At 44.0% G+C, this 25,095-nt stretch overlaps 1 long non-coding RNA gene across 1 annotated transcript in view; it reads right to left on the bottom strand.

The window, feature by feature from the left end:
* Window positions 1–25,095, bottom strand: part of LOC140203902 (uncharacterized) — a 65,765-nt gene that overhangs the window by 28,306 nt on the left and 12,364 nt on the right. The window contains exon 2 of the long non-coding RNA XR_011887415.1: window positions 14,579–14,694. This is a non-coding gene — a long non-coding RNA (uncharacterized lncRNA). The remainder of the gene's footprint in view (window positions 1–14,578; window positions 14,695–25,095) is intronic.

Below are 25,095 nucleotides of genomic sequence, written 5' to 3'. Positions count from 1 at the left end.
GCCTCTGCTCCCCTCTGGGAATGTCGACTCCCGACACTGACCTGCCCACTCCTTCTTTCCCTCCCTGATTTCGTGCTGCCAGTCCTCCAGCATATCTTACACCCTTCACTGCTCACAGTAACAGCATTGCCTTCTGCTTCCTGTTTGTGTCTCTGCCTCTCTCTCTCTCTCAGCTAATGGCTCTGACAGTCTGTTTGTACACAGTGCAGGCAGCTTGTCAGAGCCAGCATCTGACTCTGTGCACTGTGGGGTGGGAGGGAGAAATGAGGCAGCAGATTGGAGGTTTGAAAAGTTTGAAATGAGCTGAGGGAAGATGGAAGGAGAGAGAGAGAAGCAGGAAGGACAAGGACAGAGAGGTCACAGTGTAAGAGGGAGAGACTCTCCAAGGCCAGGACGCCAGACTAATATCCAAATCTGTGCCATCTTCCTCACTGCCTCCTCTGCACCCGGTGTTCCAGACACTGGGAATCTCCCCGACTTTGTGAATGTGTGGCTCTCCAAAATCTGATCCAAGTATACTTTAGCACAATACTGCATTTGGGGGCATTCCCACAGAGACGGACTGAGAATTATTCCTTTCAATCTCATCCAAATGACTGCTCTTACCTGGATGAAGGAAGCCTCTCATTGATGGGAATCGATCCCATATTCCTGAGTATTAGATGACAGCTGACACTAAAATAGATGGTATTGTAGGGGGTGAAGAAGGTTAGCAACAATTACAGTGGGATCTTGATCAGCTGGGTAGGTGAGATGAGGAATTACAAATAGAGTATTATTCAGATGAGGATGTCTCAGAGCGATTGCAGAACATTCTCAGTGAGGAGGGTGAGCAAACAGAAGTTATTTCACACATTGGATCAAATGACAATTGGAAGAAAAAATGGATGTACTGCTGTGCAGTGAATATAGGGAGAAAGAAAGTATGTTAAAATGGAAGACCCCAACAGTGGTCATCTCTGGATTATTCCCAGTACCATGTGCAGGTGAGGTTAAAAATTGAATTTATCATTGATTAGTACATTGCTGAAACCTTGCACAGGGAGCAGGAATTCAGTTCAGTTCAGCAATTCAAGAAGGGTTACAATTAAAAAATAAAATGTTGGGAACTACAGATGAGTAAATCCAATATCTGTGGTAGGAAGCTAATATAACAGAGCAAAAACTGGTGAGAAATTAGAATGGGAAGATTTTAAAAACATAAGAAGGCAATTTACAAAAACAAGGAGGCAAAACATCGAATACAAAAGTAAGTTAGCCAATAATATTGAAGAGGTTACCAAAAGATTCTGCAGATACATAAAGTGTAAAAGAGAGGCGAGAATGGATATCAGACCACTGGAAAACGAGGGTGGAGAGGTAGTAATCGGGGACAAGGAAATGATGGACAAACTGAACAAGTATTTTCCAAACAAACAACAGGAATTCTGCAGATGCTGGAAATTCAAGCAACACACATCAAAGTTGCTGGTGAACGCAGCAGGCCAGGCAGCATCTCTAGGAAGAGGTGCAGTCGACGTTTCAGGCCGAGACCCTTCGTCAGGACTAACTGAAGGAAGAGTGAGTAAGCGATTTGAAAGTTGGAGGGGGAGGGGGAGATCCAAAATGATAGGAGAAGACAGGAGGGAGAGGGATGGAGCCAAGAGCTGGACAGGTGATAGGCAAAAGGGATACGACAGGATCATGGGACAGGAGGTCCCGGAAGAAAGACAAGGGCGGGGGAACCCAGAGGATGGGCAAGGGGTATATTCAGAAGGACAGAGGGAGAAAAAGGAGAGTGAGAGAAAGAATGTGTGTATAAAAATAAGTAACAGATGGGGTACGAGGGGGAGGTGGGGCATTAGCGGAAGTTAGAGAAGTCAATGTTCATGCTATCAGGTTGGAGGCTACCCAGACGGAATATAAGGTGTTGTTCCTCCAATTTGAGTGTGGCTTCATCTTTAGAGTAGAGGTGGCCGTGGATAGGCATGTCAGAATGGGAATGGGATGTGGAATTCAAATGTGTGGCCACTGGGAGATCCTGCTTTCTCTGGCGGACAGAGCGTAGGTGTTCAGCAAAGCGGTCTCCCAGTCTGCGTTGGGTCTCGCCAATATATAAAAGGCCACATCGGGAGCACCGGACGCAGTATATCACCCCATTCGACTCACAGGTGAAGTCACAGAGGACCTCATCCGTTTCCTCCGTCCAACGCGACACTACTTTTGACACCGTGACCTCCCGCTTCAGTTTCTGTTTGTAAGCCGGGAGGAGTACGGCCTGATGGTCCAATTTTCTGAAGTGAGGTCCTGGGACGGAACGGTAGGCATCCTTCACTGCTGTGTAGCAGTGGTCAAGTATATTCGGGCCTCCAGTGGGGCAGGAGACATGCTGGGATAACTTTGGCAGCGCCTTTCTGAGGTTGGCCTGGTTAAAGTCCCCGGCTGTAATGAGCAAAGCCTCCGGATACCCGGTCTCAAGTTCACTGATGTTGGCATACAGTATGTTCAGAGCACACTCCACGCCCGCCTGTGGGGGGAATGTAGACTGCTGTCAGTATGACCGAGGTGAATTCCCATGGCAGATAGTAGGGACGACAGTTCATCGACAGGTGTTCCAGGTCCGGGCTGCAGGAGCTTGTCAGTTCCACTGTGTCCGATCACCACCCAGTGTTGATCAGTAGGCAGACACCACCTCCCCTCGTCTTGCCCGAAGACGCCGTGCGGTCCATCCGATGGACCGAAAATTCCTCCGGTCAGATGGCACAGTCGGGCCTGGCAGGAGAGAGCCAGGTCTCAGTGAAACAGAATACACAGCAGTTCCTCATCTCCCTGCAGTGGGTGAATCTCCCTTTAAGATCATCCACCTTGTTCTCTATGGCTTGCACGTTAGCTAGCAGGATGGTGGGCATAGGGACCCAGAAGCCCCTCAGCTTCAATCTGACCAGCAGCCCAGCTCTTTTCCCACGCTTCCTCAGTAAATAGTGCATCTTTTCAGGTTTCCATCGATGCAGTGTATTGTTGTCAGCTCTTTGAGATAGGTGGACACATCCCGCGGGGATCGATCAGCTGGTCACGTCGTTGGACACTCCAGGTCGGGCCGAGTGGGGGAGTCTTCGCTGTCACTTCCAGCTGCCGGGGGCCTGGGCTGTCGATTGGGTCGGACCCAGAAGCCGACACTTAATCCCGGATGGCCGGGCTCCTGGCTCAAACAAGTCTGTAAACCGAGTCACGGTTGCGGAGGCCTCCACTCCAGCCGAGCCTCGGGCTCGATTTCCGAGGTTGGCGGTGGAGGTCTCATCTTCCAGCAGCTGTGGATGGCCACCAATGGGGCTTTACGGTGGTCGCTCCGGGGAAGCGTCTGGGGCACTTTGAGGTCTCCGCCGACACTTCTGTGTGGTCGCCTGCTCCGGAGAGGTGCTGGTCGGAATGGGCCGTGTCTCCAATCGCTCCGGCACGGTAGCAGACCGTGGGTCTCCGGGAACGTGGTGCGCCTCGTTGGTCGGGTCCAGGTGTGGTCCGGAGTTTAAGAAGCAGGTCTGGCGCGGTGGTCTCCATCTGGGTCAGTAGCTTCGCCAGAGTGCTGTTGATCTTTATCTTTATAAATTGGCGTTTTAGAAGGGTTTCTCGGTTACAGGACAGTACAGAGGGCAGTTTGCTCAGGAGAGCTGACACAAAGTCGCCGGTTACCGGCGCCATCTTCGACAAACTGCACAGGACCGAAAGAAGGGTCGTAAATTTAGTTGGCTCCAACTTGGGTATGAGCCTACAACGTACCCAGGCCATCTTCAAGGTGTGGTGTCTCAGAAAGACAGCGTTCATTATTAAGGACATCCAGCACCCAGGGCATTCCCTTTTCTCACTTTTACCATCAGTGGGACGTACAGAAGCCTGAAGGCTCACACTCAGCGATTCAGGAACAGCTTCTTCTCCTCTACCATCCAATTCCTAAATGGACATTGAACCCTCGAACACTCCCTCACTTGTTTAATATATATTATTTCTGTTTTTGCATGATTTTTAATCTATTCAATATACATACACTGAAATTTATTTATTCATTACGACCCGGATCTGGGCCGTACCCTCCAAATATCCGGTCCTGCCTCTCGGATTTTTTGCACTACCTTACTTTCCATTTTCTATTTTCTATTTATGATTTATAATTTAAATTTTTAATATTTACTCTCAATTTGTACTCCAGGGAGTGGGAAGTGCAGAATCAAATATCGCTGTGATGATTGTGTGTTCTAGTATCAATTATTTGGTGACAATAAAGTATAAAGTATTTATTTTTTCTTTTATATTATGTATTGCATTGAACTGCTGCTGCTAAGTCAATAAATTTCACGACACATGCCGGTGATAATAAACCTGATTCTAATTCTGATTCTGGATGTTGAACTGACCGATGAATCAATGGGATTGGGAGTAGTGACTGATACCATCACAGTCCTCCCGATACTGGACGGTCTTAGCAGTCCTGATAGTTGCAGCCTGGGACATTCAATCGTGCCCACAGAACCTCGTCTCTGTCCCGCTGTCTGAGGAATCTCCTATCATCACTGCATTCCTCTTCACCTCTCTGCTTTTCTGCACCCCATCACCAGATCAGTGCCAGAGACCCGATCACTCTGGCTCCCCACTGGCAGGTCAGCCCCGCAATATTATCTGAAGTTAAGTACTTATTATTGAGGGGAACAGCCACGGGTGTTCTCTGCAGAAGCTGTCCATTTCCCCTTCTTCGCCTGACGTTCGCCCAGTTATTTGTCTTCCCCATACTAAGGGTAACTACCTCCTTGTACCTCCTGTCGATCACCTCCTCATTCTCCCGTATGAGTTGAAGATCATTGAGCTGCAGCTCTAATTCCTTAATACATTCTCTCAGTTTCTGCAACTCAGTGCACCTGGAGCAGATGTGTTCACCTGGGAGACTGGAGTCTCCCAGACTTCCCACATCCCACACAGAGTGCAAAACACTGCCCCTGGAGCCATTCCTACTAAACTACTATGCCCTAATAGATGAGGAATGAACTAATGGGAACAGAAAGAGAGAAACCTTATGGTCTTATGGAAGGTGGAGCAGGACTAAACAGAGGAAATCCATGAGACATAATCTCTCACACACAGAGCCTTGCTCACTAATCCTAATCTACCCCAAGGCCATTTGGCCCATTGAGTCTGTTTCGCCATTTTATCCTGGCTGATCCATTTTCCCTCTCAGCCCCAATTGTCTGTCTGCTACCCATATCTCTTCATACCCTGATTAATCAAGAATCTATCAACCTCCACATTGAATATGCCGAGACTTGGCCTCCGCAGCCGCCTGTGGCAGTGAATTCATCTTCTAAAATAAACCCCTATTTTCTGAGGCTGTGTCATCTGGTCTTAGACTCTCCAGTCATGGGAAACATCCTCTCCACATCCACTCTTAACATGGCTTTTCAACATTTGATCGGTTTCAATAAGGTCACCCCTCATTCTTCTGAATTCCAGTGAGCACGTGAAATGCTCATCATGTGACGAGCCTTTCAATCCCAGAATCATTTTTGAGAATCTCCTTTGAACTCTCCACTATGTCAGCACATTTTTTCTCAGATAAGGGGCCCAAAATTGCTCACAGTACTCCGTTAGGCCTCACCAGTGCTTTGTAAAGCCTCAACATTACATCCTTGCTTTTATCTTGTAGTCCTCTTCAAATGAATGCTGACATCACTTTTGCCTTCCTCACCACCCACTCAACCTGCAAATTAACCTTTAGGGAAGCCCACACAATGACTCCCAAGTTCATTTGCACCTCAGATTTTTGAATTTTCTGTCCATTTAGAAAATTGTCTGTCCTTTTATTTCTTCTAGCAAGGTGCATGACCGTTCAATACCGAACGTTGTATTCCATCTGCCAGTTCATTGCCCATTCCAGCAATCTGGCTTCGTCCTTTTGTAGCCTCTCTACTTCCTCAAAACTACCTGCCCCTCCACCCATCTTGTATCATGTGCAGACATTGCAACAAAGCCACCAATCCTGTCACCCAAGACTCTGACATTTTATGTTAAAGGGAGCAGTCCCACCACTAGTCATCGGCAGCCAAACAGAAAAGGCTCCCTTTATTCCCATTCTTTGCCTCATATCAATCAGCCACTTCATCCATGCCAGTGTCTTTGCTGTAATATCTTGATCGCTTAACTTGTTAAGCAGCCTCATGTGCAGCAACTTGTCAGAGGCCTTCTGAAAATCCAAGTACACAATATCCACCAATTCTTCTTTGTCTATTCTACTTGATATTTCTTCAAAGAATTCCAACAGATTTCTAAGGCAAGGTGTTCCTTGAGAAAACCATGCTGACTACAGCCTATTTTATCAAGTGCCTCCAAGTATCTGGAAACCACAACCTTAGCAATCGACTCCAACTTCTTCCCAACCCCTGAGGTCAGAATAACTGGCCTACAATTTCCTTTCTTCTGCCTCTTTGCTTCTCGAAAAGTGGAGTGACTTTTGGAAATTTCCAGTCTTCCAGAATTATTCCAGAATCTATTGATTCGTGAAAGATCGTTACTAATGCCTCCACAGTCTCTTCAGCCAAGTAACGGGAGCATCACCCACTCCTGCTCCCGACACTCTCGAAGTTCTTTCATACTGCTCATGCCTTCCACAGTGAAGACTGATGGAAAATATTTGCAACACACATCAAAGATGCTGGTGAACGCAGCAGGCCAGGCAGTATCTCTAGGAAGAGGTGCAGTCGACGTTTCAGGCCGAGACCCTTCGTCAGGACTAACTGAAGGAGGAGCGAGTAAGAAATTTGGAAGTGGGAGGGAGAGGGGGAGACCCAAAATGATAGGAGAAGACAGAAGGGGGAGGGATGGAGCCAGGAGCTGGACAGGTGATTGGCAAAAGGAATACGAGAGGGTCATGGGACAGGAGGTCAGGGAAGAAAGACAGGTCGGGGGGGGAACCCAGAGGATGGGCAAGGGGTATATTCAGAGGGACAGAGGGAGAAAAAGGAGAGTGAGAGAAAGAATGTGTGTATAAAAATAAGTAACAGATGGGGTACGAGGGGGAGGTGGGGCATTAGCGGAAGTTAGAGAAGTCGATGTTCATGCCATCAGAACAACAGGAATTCTGCAGATGCTGTAAATTTAAGCAACACACATCAAAGTTGCTGGTAACAACAGGAATTCTGCAGGTGCTGTAAATTTAAGCAACACACATCAAAGTTGCTGGTAACAACAGGAATTCTGCAGATGCTGTAAATTTAAGCAATACACATCAAAGTTGCTGCGTCCGATGCTCCCGATGTGGCCTCTTATATATTGGTGAGACCCGACGCAGACTGGGAGACCGCTTTGCTGAACACCTACTGTCCGCCAGAGAAAGCGGGATCTCCCAGTGGCCACACATTTTAATTCCACATCCCATTCCCATTCTGACATGTCTATCCACGGCCTCCTCTACTGTAACGATGAAGCCACACTCAGGTTGGAGGAACAACACTTTATATTCCGTCTGGGTAGCCTCCAACCTGATGGCATGAACATCGACTTCTCTAACTTCCGCTAATGCCCCACCTCCCCCTCGTACCCCATCTGTTACTTATTTTTATACACACATTCTTTCTCTCACTCTCCTTTTTCTCCCTCTGTCCCTCGGAATATACCCCTTGCCCATGCTCTGGGTTCCCCTCGCCTTCTCTTTCTTCCCGAACCTCCTGTCGCATGATCCTCTCATATCCCTTTTGCCAATCACCTGTCCAGATCCTGGCTCCATCCCTCCCCCTCCTATCATTTTGGATCTCCCCCTCCCACTTTCAAATCTCTTACTCACTCTTCCTTCAGTTAGTCCTGACGAAGGGTCTCGGCCTGAAACGTCGACTACACCTCTTCCTAGAGATGCTGCCTGGCCTGCTGCGTTCACCAGCAACTTTGAAAAGTATTCTAAAGGCAAGGTGACTCAGCCATGCTGAACAAGGAAAGTCAAGGCCAACATAAAACTAAAGAGAGGGCATATAACTGAGCAGAAGTTATTGGGAAGTTAGTGTTATAAGCTGGGCATGGATGGCGGACCCAAAATCAAGACAGAGACCAGGTTTATCGAGTTAGGAAGGTGAGTAAGGAAGAGACAATGCTTGAAATTGACACAGGCACTGGATGAGTCTCAGGTTCCGGGCCAGGGCTGCGACTTGGACTAGAAACACAGGACCCGGACAGGGAACTAGGAACAAGGAGCCTGGACTAGAAACACGGAACTCCGGAACCAGAACCTGGACAAGGACCTGGATCCTGGGTCTTGGTTTGAACTTGGACTCAGAACTGAAACCCGGGTCTGGGCTAGGACTCGGGACTAGGATCTTGGTAAGAACAGGACGTGGCTACAGGTCAGGACAAGGTACCCCACCGGTGGGTGAGGAACCCCTGGGCTGGCTGAGGAACCAGAACTAGTTGAGGACACAAAGCTCAGATTTGGACCAGGCTTGGTCTTGGAACACAGAACCTTGGACTTCAACTGGACACTCAGAGCCTTGGACTTGGGGTACTCCAGGGCAGGACGTGGCTTTTGGGCTAGGTCTGGCTCGGCTCTTGGACTCGGCTTTGTTAGGCTCTGGGAAGCGGGGCCGGGACCCTTTCTGGGATGCGGGGCTGGGACCCTTTCTGCTGAGGATACTTGCCAAGGGAACTGCCGAGGTAAACTGCCAAGGGACTCCTGGACTGGACGAGAACACGAAGCCTAGACTTGGACAGGATTGGAAAACAGCGCCTGGAACTTGGAACACAGAACAGAGAGCCGGGACCCCTCTTTGGGAGCAGTACCTAGGGCCGGAACTCTTCTTTGACACAGACACTAAACACGGGGACACAAAGAGATAGTTCCAAACTCAACAATAAATAGTTCCTTATCTTGGCATGGCAAGGCTCCGGTCTCACTCCGGCAGTTGAACTCGACGGGGATGCAGGCAGGGCTTCAGAAGGAAGGGGGAGGGAACAGTCCAGCAGGGAATTCTTGGTTTGAGAGGTATTTATGTGCCACCTCAAAAGGAGAATCAGGTGCCTCAGTTAAGGCACCCAATAGAACTGGGGAAAACAGGGAAAACCCGGAATATGGATCGATTGACCAGACCGTGAACTGGAATGCAGACTTCACGGACAAAGGCCATGACAGCTGGAGGAATGGGAAGCTTTTGAGAACCAGCATAAGATAACTGAAAAAGTCTGTAAGAAGGTAAAGGTGGAATACGAAAGTTAGATAGCCAATAATATTAATGAGGATACCAACAGTCTCTTCAGATATATGAAGTGTAAAAGAGAGGTGAGAGGTCATATCGGCCCACTGGAAAACGATGCTGGGAGGGTGGTAATGAGGGACAAGGAAATGGCCGAAGAACTGAATAAATACATTTCATCAGTCTTCACTGTGGAAGACCAAGCAGTATGGTAGAAGTTCCAGGTGTCAGGGGTCATGAAGTGTGCTACCATTACCATGGAGAAGATTCTTGAGAAACTGAGGTAGATGAGTCACCTGGAGCAGATGGTGTACACCACAACATTCAGAAAGAGGTGGCTGAAGACAATATAGAGGCATTAGTAATGATCTTTCAAGAAGCACTGGATTCTGGAATGGAGGACTGGAAAATTGCAAATGTCACTCCACTCTTCAAGAAGGGAGAGAGACAGAAGAAAGGAAATTATTGGCGAGTTTGTCATGGGGGGAGGGGCAGGTAGTTTTTAGGGAGGCTACAGAAAGACTGAAGCAGATTAGCAGACTGGGCAAAGAACTGACAGATGGAATACAGTGTCAGCAATTGTATGGTCATGGTCTTTTGTAGAAGAAATTAAAGCTTTAACTATTGACCAGGTGGACAGAAAACACAAAACTCTGAGGCACAAAGGAATTGAGAGCCCTTGAGCGGGATTCTCTGAAGGTTAATTTGCAAGTTGAGTCTGTGGTGAGGAAGGTAAATGAGATGTTAGTATTTATTTCCAGAGAATTGGAATATTAAAACAAGGATGTTATGTTGAGACGTTATAAAACACTGTTGAGGCCTCACTTCATCTTCCATCAGATTCCATTATCTTCAGCCTTTTGTCACTCCCACCCGTCACCTACCAGGGGGCACAGTTTTCAGGACAGAGTTAAAAGATTTGATGGGAACAGAAGGAACAAGTTTTTCAACCAGAGGACGGTCTGCATATGGAATCAGCTGCCTGATGAAGTGGGTGAGGCAGATACAAGAACAACACTAAAAAAACACTTGGACAAGTACATGAATTGATAGGATTCAGAGCAGGGGTTCCTAACCTTCGGTACATGGACCCCTTGCTTAATGGTATTGGTTAATGGCATAAAAGGGTTGGGAACACTTGTTTTACAGGGATGTGGGGTACACACTGGTAAATGGGCAACTTTGATGCAAAACTTGGTCCAGATTGACCAGTTGGGCCAAGAGTCCTATTTCCATGCTCGATGACTCTGCATGAGATGTTCCAGTTTGTGAAGTCAAACCAGGCAAAGTTTTTCACAGTAAACAGTCGGGTCCTGGGGGTGCCGATATTCTCCAGGGGAGCCAACACCTTGACAGCATTAAAATTGATTTCTTCAGCATCCAATAACTGCTCCCCTCCTCTGTCCCTTACCTCCCACCTCCTAATCTCCCTGACCCACAACACCGTCTCTTTCTCATCCTCCACTCTCTGTATCGTTCTGGTCATACCATGGGCTCTTAAGTTGGTAAGCAGCCTCATGTGTGGCACCTTGTCAAAGGCCTTCTGAAAGTCCAAAATTCAAAGTAAATTTATTATCAGAGTACATAGATGCCGCTATATACTACCCTGAGATTTATTTTAGACCATAAGACATAGGAGCAAAATTAGGCCATTTGGCCCATCTAGTCTGCTCCACCGTTCAATTATGGCTGATCCTTTTTTTATCTCCTCCTCAACCTCAGTTCCCAGCCTTCTCCCCACAACCTTTGATATCATGTCCGGTCAAGAACCTATCAATCTCTGCCTTAAATACACACAAAGTTCTGGCCTCCACAGCTGCATGTGGGAATAAATTCCACAGATTCGTCACCCTCTGGCTGAAGAAATTTTTCCGCATCTCTATTTTGAATGGACGCTCTTCTATCCTGAAGCTGTGCTCTCTTGTCCTAGACTCTCCCACCATGGGAAACAACCCTTCCACATCTACTCAGTCTGGGCCTTTCAATTTTCAACTGGTTCCAATGAGATTCCCCCTCATCCTTCTGAATTCCAGCGAGTACAGACACAGAAGCATCAAATGCTCCTCATATTATGACACTTTCATTCCTGGAATCATCCTTGTGAACCTCCTCTGGACCCTCTTCAATGCCAGCACATATCTTCTAAGATGAGGAGCCCTAAACTGTACACAATATTCAAGGTGAGGCCTCACCAGTGCCTTATAATGCCTCAGCATCACATCCCTGCTCTTGTATTCTGGACCTCTTGAAATGAATGTTAACATTGCATTTGCCTTCCTCACCACTGAATCATCCTGGCGGAGAAACTCACCTGGTCCCTCAACACCAGCTCCATAGCAAAGAAAGCCCAGCAGCGTCTCTACTTTCCGCGAAGGCTGAGAAAAGTCCATCTCCCAACCCCCATCCTCACCACATTCTACAGAGGTTGTATTGAGAGCATCCTGAGCAGCTGCATCACTACCTGGTTCAGAAATTGCATCATCTCAGATCGCAAGACCCTGCAGCGGATAGTGAGGTCAGCTGAGAAGATCATCAGGGTCTCCCTTCCCACCATTACAGACATTTACACCACGCGCTGCATCAGTGAAGCAAACACCATTATGAAGGACCACATGCACCCCTCATACAAACTCTTCTCCCTTCTGTAATCTGACAAAAGGCACCGAAGCGTTCAGGCTCTCACGACCAGACTATGTAACAGTTTCTTCCCCCAAGCCATCAGACTCCTCAATACCCAGAGCCTGGACTGGCACCAAGCTACTGCCCTCTACTGTGCCTATTGTCTTCTTTATTATTTATTGTAATGCCTGCACTGTTTTCTGCACTTTATGCAGTCCTGGGTAGGTCTGTAGTCTAGCGTAGTTTTTGTGTTGTTTTACGTAGTTCAGTGTAGTTTTTCTATTGTTTCATGTAGCACCATGGTCCTGAAAAACGTTGTCTTGTTTTCACTGTGTACTGTACCAGCAGTTATGGTCAAAATGACAATAAAAAGTGACGATTTGACTTGAAAGTTTACCTTTATATTTTGGAAGGACTAATCAAAATAGGACATACATGGTAAATGGTACGGCACTGAAGAATCCAGTAGAACAGAGTGATCCAGGAATAATGGTGCATAGTTCCCTGAAGGTGGAATCTCATGTGGATAGGGTGGTGAAGAAAGCTTTTGGTATGCTGGCCTTTATAAATCAGAGCATTGAGTATAGGAGATGGGATGAAATGTTAAATTGTACAAGGCATTGGTAAGGCCAAATTTGGAGTCTTGTGTACAGTTCTGGTCCCCGAATCACAGAAAAGATGTCAACAAAATGGAGAGGGTCCAGAGAAGAGTTAGTAGAATGTTACCTGGGTTTCAGCATCTGAGTTACAGAGAAAGGCTGGACAAGTTAGGTGTTTATTCTTTGGAGCGTAGAAGGTTGAGGGGGGACTTGATAGAGGTATTTAAAATTATGAGTGGGACAGATAGAGTTGACGTGGATAAGCTTTTTCCATTGAGAGTAGGGGAGATTCAAACAAGAGGACATGAGTTGAGAGTTGGGGGCAAAAGTTTAGGGGTAACACGAAGGGGAATTTCTTCACTCAGAGAGTGGTGGCTGTGTGGAATGAGCTTCCAGTAGAAGTGGTAGAGGCAGGTTCGATATTGTCATTTAAAGCAAAATTGGATAGGTATATGGACAGGAAAGGAATGGAGGGTTATGGGCTGAGCACAGGTCGGTGGGACTAGGTGAGAGTAAGCGTTCAGCATGGGGTAGAGGGGCCGAGATGGCCTGTTTCAGTGCTGTAATTGTTATATGGTTATAGGGTCTTCTGCAAAAGGCCTCGCAAGTCTCTTTCATCTCAGATTTTTGGATTTTGTCCCTGCTTAGAAAATACTCCACTCATTTATTTCTACTACCAAAGTGCATGATCATTCATTTTCCAACATTATATTTCATTTGCCACTTTCTCCCCCATTCTCCAAATCCATCTGTCCTTCTGCATCATACCCATTTCCTCAACACTACCTGTTCCTCCACCAGTCTTTGTATCATCTGCAAACTTGGCAACAAAGCCATCTGTTTCATTATCTAAATCATTTATGTACAGCATAAAAAATGTGGGTCCAACACTGCCCCTGCGGAACACCAATAGTTACTGGCAGCCAACCAGCCAAGGATCCTTTTGTTCCCACTCGCTGACTTCTTCCAATCAGCCAAGCCTCCACCCATCCCAGTAATGTTCCTGAAATACCATGGGCTCTTAACTTGCTAAGCAGCCTTATGTGTGGCACCTTGTCAAAGGCCTTCTGAAAGTCCAAATATACAACATTCACTACATCCCCTTTATCGATCCTACTTGTAATCTCCTCAAAGAATTCCGACAGGTTCATCAGGCAGGGTTTTCCCTGATGGAAACCACGCTGACTTTGTCCTATCTTGTCCTGGGTCACCGAGTACTCCGTCACCTCGTCCTTAGCAATTGACTCGAACATCTTCCCAATTATTGAGGTCAGTCTAACTTGTCTCCAATTTCCTTTCAGCTGCCTTCCTCCTTTCTTAAAGAGTGGAATGATATTTGCAATTTTCCAGTCCTCTGGCACCATGCCAGAGTCCAATGATTTTCAAAGGATCATTTCCACTGTCACCACAATCTCTAATGCTCTCTCTTTCAGAACGCTAGGGTGCTGTTTCTCTGGTCTGGGTGACTTATGATCTTTTAGGTCTTCAGCCTTCTCCCTTGTAATAGTTAACAGCACCCACTTCTCTTCCTTCCCACACTACAACATCAGGCATGCTGCTAGTGTCTTCCACAGTGAAGATTGATGCAAAATATTCATTTAATTCATCTGCCATCTCCTTGTTCCCCATTTATTATTTCTCCTGCCTCATTTGGTAGTGGTCCTATATCCACTCTCATTTCTCTTTTAATTTCTACATACTACAAAAAGCTTTCGCTATCCACTTTGATATTACTGTTAGCTTGCTTTTATATTTTATCTTTTCCCTTCTAATGATTCTTTTCGTTGTTCTCTGTGGGTTTTTAAAAACTTCTCAATCCTCTGTCTTCCCAATCATTTCGCTTTGTTGTATGCCCTCTCTTTTGTTTTTACATCAGCTTTGAATTCCCTCGTCAGCCACAGTTGTACTATTTTACCATTTCAGTATTTCTTCATATTTGGAATACACATGTCCTGCACCTTCCTCACTTTTCCCAGAAACACATGGCATTGCTGCTCTGCTGACATCCCTGCTCGCAGATCCTTCCAATTTACTTTGGTGAACTCCTCAAACCACTGTAATTTCGCTTACTCCACTGAAATATTGCTATGTCAAACTTTACTTTCTCCCTATCCAATTTCAAGTTGATCTCAATCACATTGTTATCACTAGTTCCTACGGGTTCTTTACCTTAAACTTCCTGATCTCCTCCGGTTCAGAATCAGAATCAGAATCGGGTTTGTTATCACCAGCATGTGACGTGAAACTTGTTATCTTCGCAGCAGCAGTTCAGTGCAATACATAATCTAGCAGAGAGAGAAAAAAATATAATAATAAATAAAATAAAACATAATAAACAAACAAGTAAATCAATTACGTATATTGAATAGATTATTAAAAAATGCGCAAAAACAAAAATACTGCATATGAAAAACATGAGGTAGTGTCCAAAGCTTCAATGTCCATTTAGGAATCGGATGGCAGAGTGGAAGAAGCTGTTCCTGATCGCTGAGTGTGTGCCTTCAGGCTTCTGTATCACCTACCTGATGATAGCTGCTCCGGCCTATGGTCAGGCCACACTTAGATCCCCTCCAGTTCGCCTACCAGCCCTTACTAGGAGTTGAGGATGCCATCGTCGACCTGCTGAACCGTGTCTACGCCCACCTGGACAAGCCAGCGAGTACTGTGAGGGTCATGTTTTTTGACTTCTCCAGTGCGTTCAACACCATCTGCCCTGCTCTGCTGGGGGAGAAGCTGACAGCGATGCAGGTGGATGCTTCCCTGGTATCATGGATTCTTGATTACCTGACTGGCAGACCACAGTACGTGTGCTTGCAACAACGTGTGTCCGACAGAGTGATCAGCAGCACTGGGACTCCACAGGGGACTGTCTTGTCTCCCTTTCTCTTCACCATTTATACCTCGGACTTCAACTACTGCACAGAGTCTTGTCATCCTCAGAAGTTTTCGGATGACTCTGCCATAGTTGGATGCATCAGCAAGGGAGATGAGGTTGAGTACAGGTCTACGGTAGGAAACTTCGTCACATGGTGTGAGCAGAATTATCTGCAGCTTAATGTGAAAAAGACTAAGGAGCTGGTGGCAGACCTGAGGAGAGCTAAGGTACCGGTGACCCCTGTTTCCATCCAGGGGGTCAGAGTGAACATGGTGGGGGATTACAAATACCTGGGGATACGAATTGACAATAAACTGGACCGGTCTAAGAACACTGAGGCTGTCTACAAGAAGGGTCAGAGCCGTCTCTGTTTCCTGAGGAGACTGAGGTCCTTTAACATCTGCCGGACGATGCTGAGGATGTTCTACGAATCTGTGGTGGCCAGTGCTATCATGTTTGCTGTTGTGTGCTGGGGCAGCAGGCTGAGGGGAGCAGATACCAACAGAATCAACAAACTCTTTCGTAAGGCCAGTGATGTTGTGGAGATGGAACTGGACTCTCTCACAGTGGTGTCTGAAAAGAGGATGCTGTCTAAGTTGCGCGCCATCTTGGTCAATGTCTCCAATCCACTACATAATGTAGAGTACATTCAGCCAGAGACTCATTCCTCCGAGATGCAGCACAGAGCATCACAGGAAGTCATTCCTGCCTGTGGCCATCAAACTTTACAACTCCTCCCTTGGAGGGTTAGACACCCTGAGCCGATAGGCTGGTCCTGGACATTTAATAATTTACTGGCATAATTTACATATTACTATTTAACTATTTATGGTTCTATTACTATTTATTATTTATGGTGCATCTGTAATGAAAACCAAGTTCCCCCGGGATCAATAAAGTATGACTATGACTATGACAATGACAATGACTATGACTCTGGTGACAGTGAGAAAAGTGCAAGCCCTGGGTGCTGCAGGTCTTTAATAATGGACGCTGCCTTCCTGAGACACCACGGAACAACTATAGAAACTCTTGCAAACACGAGGAAATCTGCAGATGCTGGAAAATCAAGCAACACACCCAAAAAATGCTGGTGAACGCAGCAGACCAGGCAGCATCAATAGGAAAAGGTACAGTCGACGTTTCGGGCTGAGACCCTTCGTCAGGGCTAACTGAAAGAAGAGATAGTGAGAGATTTGAAGGTGGGAGGAGGGGGAGATCCGAAATGATAGGAGAAGACAGGAGGGGGAGGGATTGAGCTAAGAGCTGGAAAGTTGATTGGCAAAAGGGATACGAGGCTGGAGAAGGGAGAGGATCAGGGGACGGGAGGCCTAGGGAGAAAGAAAGGGGGAGGGGAGCCCAGAGGATGGGCAAGGCTGTCCACCAGAGAAAGCAGGATCTCCCAGTGGCCACACATTTTAATTCCACGTCCCATTCTCATTCTGATATGTCTGTCCACGGCCTCCTTTACTATCAAGATGAAGCCACACTCAGGTTGGAGGAATAACACCTTATATTCCATCTGGGTAGCTTCCAACCTGATGGCATGAACATTGACTTCTCTAACTTCCGTTAATGCCCCACCTCCATCCCTTATTTGTTTGTTTGTTTACTTATTACTTATTTTTTTCCTCTCTCTTTTTTCTCCCTCTGTCTTGCCCTCAGATAAATTCGACCTCAGATACCTGCTTGTGCATGAATGTGGTCCACAGTCAGTGGGAATTAACATTTGTTTTGTGTGCATGGAGTGTGGATGTGAAGATGGAGGTATTTGAAAATTATATGTCATTCAAAGGGAGCATTCTAAATAACATTGTATCTACAGCATTGTCCTGCTGTTACGTTTCATATTTAGCATATAAAAATGTCATGTAATATTGGATCAGGCAGGCCTCTTCTTCCAAGAGTGTCTGGAGTATGATCTCTGCTGCTTGCTTTGCTGAATAAAGACTTCTATCACCACCAGCTTCACTGTCTCTCTGGTGACTTCGTTCACAGTAACAACAAGGGCTTTACCTGTGATGATCTAGTCTGTATCCATGCATTTTTGTAGGCTTTTCTATTCAAGGGTGTTTCCTATACCAGTCCGTGACACAACCCACACACTCATCCCACTGGTTTCCGTCCCCACTACTCCCCTCTGCCCTCCGCACCTCCCTCCCTTTAGTTCATGCTCCACCTTCCTCTCCCATCAGATTCCATTATCTTCAGCCTTTTGCCACAATTCCATTCCCCATCCGCCTGCCCACCCGCTCACCTGGCGGACCCTATCACCTGACAGCACCTGCTCTACCCCTTCCCTCGCCTCTGCACACCGGTCACCTCCCCTCTGTCTTTCACACCGGTCACCTCCCCTCTGTCTTTCAGTCCACATGAAATGTCTCAACCCTACTTCGTCTCCAGTTCCACTCGAGATAGAGCTTATTCTACGCGCAAGGGCGTTTGGGTATCTAAATCCTCCATTTCATTATTTGGAAGATGATCGCAACTGCCATGAAACATCGTTTTCTTTTTTCAAAACATCACAACGTGTGACCATCAAATGGGAAGTTCGCTTCCAATGTTCACCGAGGCTTCAGAGACACCGTACGGAAATAATAATTTATACGGCAATGACCGGTAAACATCACCATTCAGCGCAGGCGTAAAGCTGCTACGCTTTTGTTCCAAAAGTTTTCAGTGTTTAATCATAACATTTATAACCTCCAAAATTTTACTGCTTTGATGATCCATCTACTTTAATTTTGTGAACTAAATAGACCTTTACGAAATTTTTTATGCGATTCGATCGCTGCACGTTTAAAAAAAATTTGACCAATGGTAGAGCAAGTGGTATGACGGCCATGCGCGCAAACCAATGGGTGGGAACATGCGGACCCCCAAGCAACCAATAGCGACAGGCGGTCTGCATGTTTCTCTAATCCCGTGAAAGATGGGTGGGAAGACCGTCGGTCCTTTTAACCAACGGCGGCAAGGATAGAAACCGGAAGGTGGGACGTCTGGTTCACCAAATCTTCCTGATATTTACTTTGGTTATTCCCTTCTCATAATTCTTCTTTCGGCAAACAGCCTATGGTGGGAATGGCCTGTGTATGTTTACATCCCGACACTCTCGCAAACATCCTTTTTAAGGTGCATTACCGCCCCTTCTGAACTGGACTGTGGGTCAACGTGTCATGACCCACATATTTATATTTGACCCCATATCTATATATCATTTTATATAAAAAGATCTGTGCACTGAAGTAACAGAACTATTATTTTGAGCAATAATCCTCTGATCCTTTCTGCAAAATGCTGTTAATGTTAAATCGTATTGAGATAACTTTTAAATCGTCCATCCCCTCTTGATTATGTCTTGTTGATTACAATATGCATACCTCCCATTGTTGTGTTTCTTTATGAAAAACAATGTACTTTAACACTGTGTGCCCAAACCTCATTCTCGATATTATCACCTCCTCCCTCCTACTCTTTCCTGCATTCCTAAACTACCCCACTTCTCTCTGGATACTATTTTAAGTTGAAATAAGGTTTGTATTATCCCACATACAACCTCCAGTTTTCCCACTGAATGTACATCTTTTAGACTCCGGATTGTTATGCTTGAATCAGATAATATTACAACTCGCATGGTCTCACTTTCTCCACCCACTGCAAAGCCAATAGTCCAGCTGTCATTTCACCTGTATACACTGAGAAATCATTGTTTATCCTCTCCTGCTTCTCATGTTAAAATCAGGCACTACCAATCCTACCCCTAATCTACCACAGTATTACCTTTTTTGAAACATCTGTGTAAATTTGTAAATATCCATAATTAATATTATTTACATAACATTCAACTATATCTTGATTTAAGTTGACTTCTCTACTTTTCCATCTCTTTCTGAATAATTTAGGATCCATCTCTGGTGCTTCACACAGTCATGGAGTCAGCCCAGGAAAAGGCACTGTATCACTTGGGGCCTTGTTACTAATTCCTGTCCTTTTTACTTTTCCTTCAATCGTCCGTGCAAAATTTCTGAATTTCCTTCTTTCCTTTTCCCAGCATCGATCTAAAAGCTGTTTACTTGGATGATGTTCTCCAGTCCCTTGTATGTTTACCCAATATGTCAACACAAGCTGTGATCTTCTCAGTTGCAGAGGTGTCTCTCCCAACTCCACCTGCATTGCCACCACTGGTGTTGTCCTCATTGCTCCACAGATTAACCTTACTTTCTTTCTTTTGGTTATTATTTCCTTAATAAATATTGACCATGTGAGTTTTTTATCAAACCAAATTCCTAAAAATTTAAAAGGATCTATCTGCAGTTTCTAATTTTAATCGATAATCAGTTAAATGGAGAGATAAGGCTGAGGATCGAGTTGTTGGTTTACAAGCAAAGGCAGTGTTTGTGAGACTGCTAGCAAGCAGAGGCTGATGACAGGGCAAAACTGCAGTCAATGGGATGAGTTGCAATGCAAAAGGGGGACAAAAATCAAAAACAGGTGATGAATACTGGATTGAAAGTGTTATCTTTGAATTCAGACAGTATACAGAATGAAATAGATTAACTTGTAGCACAGCTACAGATTGGCATGTATGACAGTGTGGGCATCACTGAATTATGGCTGAAAGAAGATTATAGTTGGGAGCTTGATATCCAGGGATACACACTGTATCGAAAGGACAGGCAGGTTGGCAGAAGGCGTGATATGGCTCTGTTGGCAAAAAATTAAATGAAATCATTAGAAAGAGGTGACATAGGATGGGAAGGTGTAGAATAATTCAGGGTATACCAAGGAGTATTATGGTTAAGGGTGATGAAATGAGTGCATGGATCAATACATGGAACTACAATGTTGTAGCCATTACTGAAATTTGGTTGAGAGAGGGGCAGGAATGGGTGATTAATGTACCAGGTTTTTGAAGTTTTAGAAGAGATAGAGGAGGAGATAAAGAGGGTGTGTGTTGCATTACCAGTCAGGGACAATATCACAGCTGCACTCAGAGGAGACATAATGGAGAGTTGAGAAACTGAAGCAACACACATAAAAGTTGCTGGTGAACGCAGCAGGCCAGGCAGCATCTCTAGGAAGATGTGCAGTCGATGTTTCAGGCTGAGACTCTTCGTCAGGACTAACTGAAAGAAGCGCTAGTAAGGGATTTGAAAGTTGGAGGGGGAGGGGGAGATCCAAAATGATAGGAGAAGACAGGAGGGGGAGGGATGGAGCCAAGAGCTGGACAGGTGATAGGCAAAAGGGATACGAGAGGATCATGGGACAGGAGGTCCGGGAAGAAAGACAAGGAGGTTCAGACACGTTCTCTAACTTCCGCTAATGCCCCACCTCCCTCTCGTACCCCATCTGTAACTTATTTTTATACACACATTCTTTCTCTCACTCTCCTTTTTCTCCCTCTGTCCCTCTGAATATACCCCTTGCCCATCCTCTGGATCCCCCCACCTCCTTGTCTTTCTTCCCGGACCTCCTGTCCCATGATCCTCTCGTATCCTTCTTGACTATCACCTGTCCAGCTCTTGGCTCCATCCCTCCCCCTCCTGTCTTCTCCTATCATTTTGGATCTCCCCCTCCCCCTCCAACTTTCAAATCCCTTACTCACACTTCCTTCAGTTAGTCCTGACGAAGGGTCTCGGCCTGAAACGTCGACTGCACCTCTTCCTAGAGATGCTGCCTGGCCTGCTGCGTTCATCAGCAACTTTGATGTGTGTTGCCTGAATTTCCAGCATCTGCAGAATTCCTGTTGTTCGAGGTGAGAAACTGAGTCCATTTGAGTGAAATTCAGGAAAAGGCAGGGTGCAATCACAGTGATGGGATTGAACTAGGGGACACAGCCTCAAGATTTGGGGGAGTAGATTTAGGATGGAAATGAGGAGGAACTGTTTATCCCAGAGAGTGGTGAATCTCTGTGAATTCAATGCCTAATGAAGCAGTGGAGGCTACCTCAGTAGATATATTTAAGACAAGGTTGGATAGATTTTTGCATAGTAGTGGAATTAAGGGTCATGGGGAAAAGGCAGATAGGTGGAGATGAGTCCATGGCCAGACCAGCCATGATCTTATTGAATGGCAGAGCAGGCTCAAAGGGCCAGATGACCTACTCCCATATATTTCTAATCCTGGGAAATCCATTCCCGCTATTTTATCTTTGTTGGCTCAGTTTTGAAATTTTTCTGGTTATAAATTGAACCCTAATAAGAGTGAATTATTTCCCCTAAATATGCAGGTTCCTATTTATGGATGTTTACCATTTAAATTGGTGACCGACTTTTTTTTTACATATTTAGGGGTTAAAATTACGAAAAAAGTATAAGGATTTATTTAAGGCTAATCTTTTACCTTTAATTGATCAGATTAAACTTTTGTTTACTAAATGGTCACCAATGTCTCTGTCATTGATCGGTCGGATCAATGCTATCAAGATGATTATTTTGCCTAAATTTTTATATTTATTTCAGGCGGTGCCACTTTTTATTCCGAAATCCTTTTTTGTTAATGTTGATTCCAAAATTTCTTCATATATATGGCAGAACAAAAATCCTAGGCTAGGTAAAAGACATTTACAGAAATCTAAAAAGGAGGAGGGTTTAGCTTTGCCAAATTTTACATTTTACTATTGGGCAATTAATATTCGATATTTAACATTTTGGTTAGCGGACTTGGACGTAACTTCAAGTCCACGTTGGGTAAATCTTGAACGTAATTCTTTACAAGGGTTTCACTGGGTTCTATTTTAGGGACTTTGCTTCCCTTTACTCTTTTTAAATTGTATTAACAAATGAATAACCCAATAGTAAAACAAAAATGAAGCCACACTTAGGTTAGACGAACAACACCTTATATTCCGTCTGGGTAGCCTCCAACCTGAAGGCATGAACATCGACTTCTCTAACTCCCGCTAGTGCCCCACCTCCCCCTCGTACCCCATCCGTTATTTATTTTTATACACACATTCTTTCTCTCACTCTCCTTTTTCTCCCTCTGTCCCTCTGACTATACCCCTTGCCCATTCTCTGGTTCCCACCCCCTCACTTGCCTTTCTCCCGGGACCTCCTGTCCCATGATCCTCTCACATTCCCTTTGCCAATCACCTGTCCAGCTCTTGGCTCCATCACTCCCCCTCCTGTCTTCTCCTATCATTTTGGATCTCCCCCTCCCCCTCCCACTCCCACATCTCTTACTAACTCTTCCTTCATTTAGCCCTGACGAAGGGTCTCGGCCTGAAACGTCGACTGCACCTCTTCCTACAGATGCTGCCTGGCCTGCTGCGTTCACCAGCAACTTTGATGAGTGTTGGTTGAGTAAAACATACTTGACGTATATGGTTTCAATTTCAAATATTTTTTGGGTTCAATCAATTTATTTTAGCTAGTCCTATTATCTCTAATTTCTTCTTTCAGCCCTCTATTGTGGATCAAGCATATCTGGCTTGGAAAACTAAAGGTATAGTATGATTTTGTGATCTACCTTTGGATAATTGTTTCATGTCCTTTGAACAATTATCTAATAAATATCAATTGCCTAGATCCCATTTTTTTTAGATATTTACAGATTAGAAGCTTTTTAAATACTGTTTCTCCTAACTTCCCGAATTTATATTCAACGGATATTTTGTTAAAAATTTTAGATTAAAATCCTTTTCAGAAAGGTGTAATAGCAATTATTTATAATATAATTAAGCAAACATGTCCAGATGTATCTAATAAAGTTAAGACTGTTTGGGAAAGGGAACTTAAGATTAAAAAATGGGAAAAAATTCTTCCATTAGTTAACTCATCCTCTATATGTGCTAAACATGCTTTGATACAGTTTAAAGTAGTGCATAGCACTCATATGTCTTAGGATAAATTAGCTCGTTATTATTCTCATAAAAATGCTGTATGTGATAGATATCACTTTGAGGTAGCTTCTTTAATTCATATGTTTTGGTCATGTCCTTTTTTGAAAAAATATTGGAAAGATATTTTGATACTGTTTCAACTGCTCTTTTTTTATCAATAATAATCAAAAACAAAGTGTTAAAGCTTTTTTTTATGGAAAAAAGAAAAAGAAAAAAAGAACCCCTACTAACTAAAACAGAGAAAAATCCCTAATAACTAAAAAAAATACCCATTTGGAGCACAGATCCGGAGTTATACGCCGTACAAGCTCCCATAAAAAAAAGACATCAAACCGCCAACCAAATCCATATCCCCAAGCATCAGAAAAGGACCATCTTTATTAACTCAAGTCAAATGATAATAATGGGCAAAATACCCCACCTTTTCTCAAAGTCCAATCTAGGATCAAAAGTTTGACTTATAATTTTTTCCAAACTAAGACATAACATCACCTGAGAGAACCATTGTCTCAAAGTGGGAGCAGAGGCATCTTTCCATTTTAATAAAATAGCCCTTCCAGCCAATAATGTGATAAATGCAATTACGTAATGGTCAGATATAGAAATACTGTGAATATGTTGAGAAATTATATCAAACAAAACTGTCAATTTATTAGGTTGTAAATTGATTTTCAAAGCTTTAGAAATTGTAGAAAAAATAGATTTCCAAAATTGTTTCAATACAGAACACGACCAAAACATATGTGTCAATGTAGCTATCTCAGTTTTGCATCTATCATCTCCTTTGTCAAATAATAACGATGTACAATTTTAAATTGAATTAGAGAATGACTGGCACAAATCGAAGAAGAGTTAACCAGCTTCAAAATTCGCAACCAATCCTCTGTTATTAAGGTCATATTAAGCTCTCTTTCCCAATCTTGCTTAATCTTAAGTAAAGGATAATTATCCTGTTGTAATAGTAAATTATAAATTTTCCCTATCAAAACTTTCACTAAAGGGTTCATTTTTAAAATACTGTCTAACAGGTCAGAGTCTTGTATATATGGAAAATTACTTAAATATTCTGGTAAGAAATGTCTGACCTGAAGATATTGCAAAAAATGTGAATATGAGAGAGAGTATTTAGTTACTAATTTCTCAAAGGACATCAATCGACCTTTTTGAAACAAGTCCATAAAGGAAAAAATTCCTTTATTCCTCCAAAAAGAAAAGGTAAGATCACTAAGTGAAGGTTTAAATTAATAGTTTTGATAAATTAAACTTAGAAGGTTAATTTTTTAAGATTAAAAAACTTACAAAACTGGTACCAGATTCATAATGATTGATTAATCATAGGATTTATATTTAGAATAGAAATTTTGGCTAATTGTACAGGTAAAGGAGCTCCTAATTACAAAGTTAAATAAAATTGTTTCAAAATTTTCAATTCCAAGTCAACCCAAGATGGTCGTTCCTTTTTATCCATCCAATATAACCAAGAACACGCATAACGTATATTAACCGCCCAATAATACCTTCTTAAATTAGGCAAAGTAAGACCTCCATCCTTTTTTAATTTTTGTAAATGACATTTTCCAATTCTTGGTCTTTTATTATTCCAAACAAAAGATGAAATAATAGTCAACCTGATCAAAAAACTTCTTAGTTAAAAAAATAGGAATATTTTGAAATACATACAAAAATTTTGGTAAAATCATCATTTTAACTGCATGAATTCGACCTGCTAATGAAAGTGTAAGTGGATTCCATCCAGAAAAAAATTGCTTCATAAAATCCACTCAGGGAACTAAATTAGCTCTATAAAGGTCTCCATCATTTTTAGTGATGATAATACCTAAATATTTAAAAGAATAAGTAAATTTTAGAGAAATGTCATCATATATAGAAGCAGAATCATTTACAGGAAATAATTCACTTTTATGCAGGTTTAATTTATATTCTGAAAACAATCCAAATTCATATAAT

The sequence above is a fragment of the Mobula birostris genome, chromosome 10 (assembly GCF_030028105.1).
Source record: "Mobula birostris isolate sMobBir1 chromosome 10, sMobBir1.hap1, whole genome shotgun sequence".
NCBI lineage: Eukaryota > Metazoa > Chordata > Chondrichthyes > Myliobatiformes > Myliobatidae > Mobula > Mobula birostris.
The sequence above is the reverse complement of the archived record's forward strand: the minus strand, read 5'-3'. Positions and strand labels throughout refer to the sequence as shown.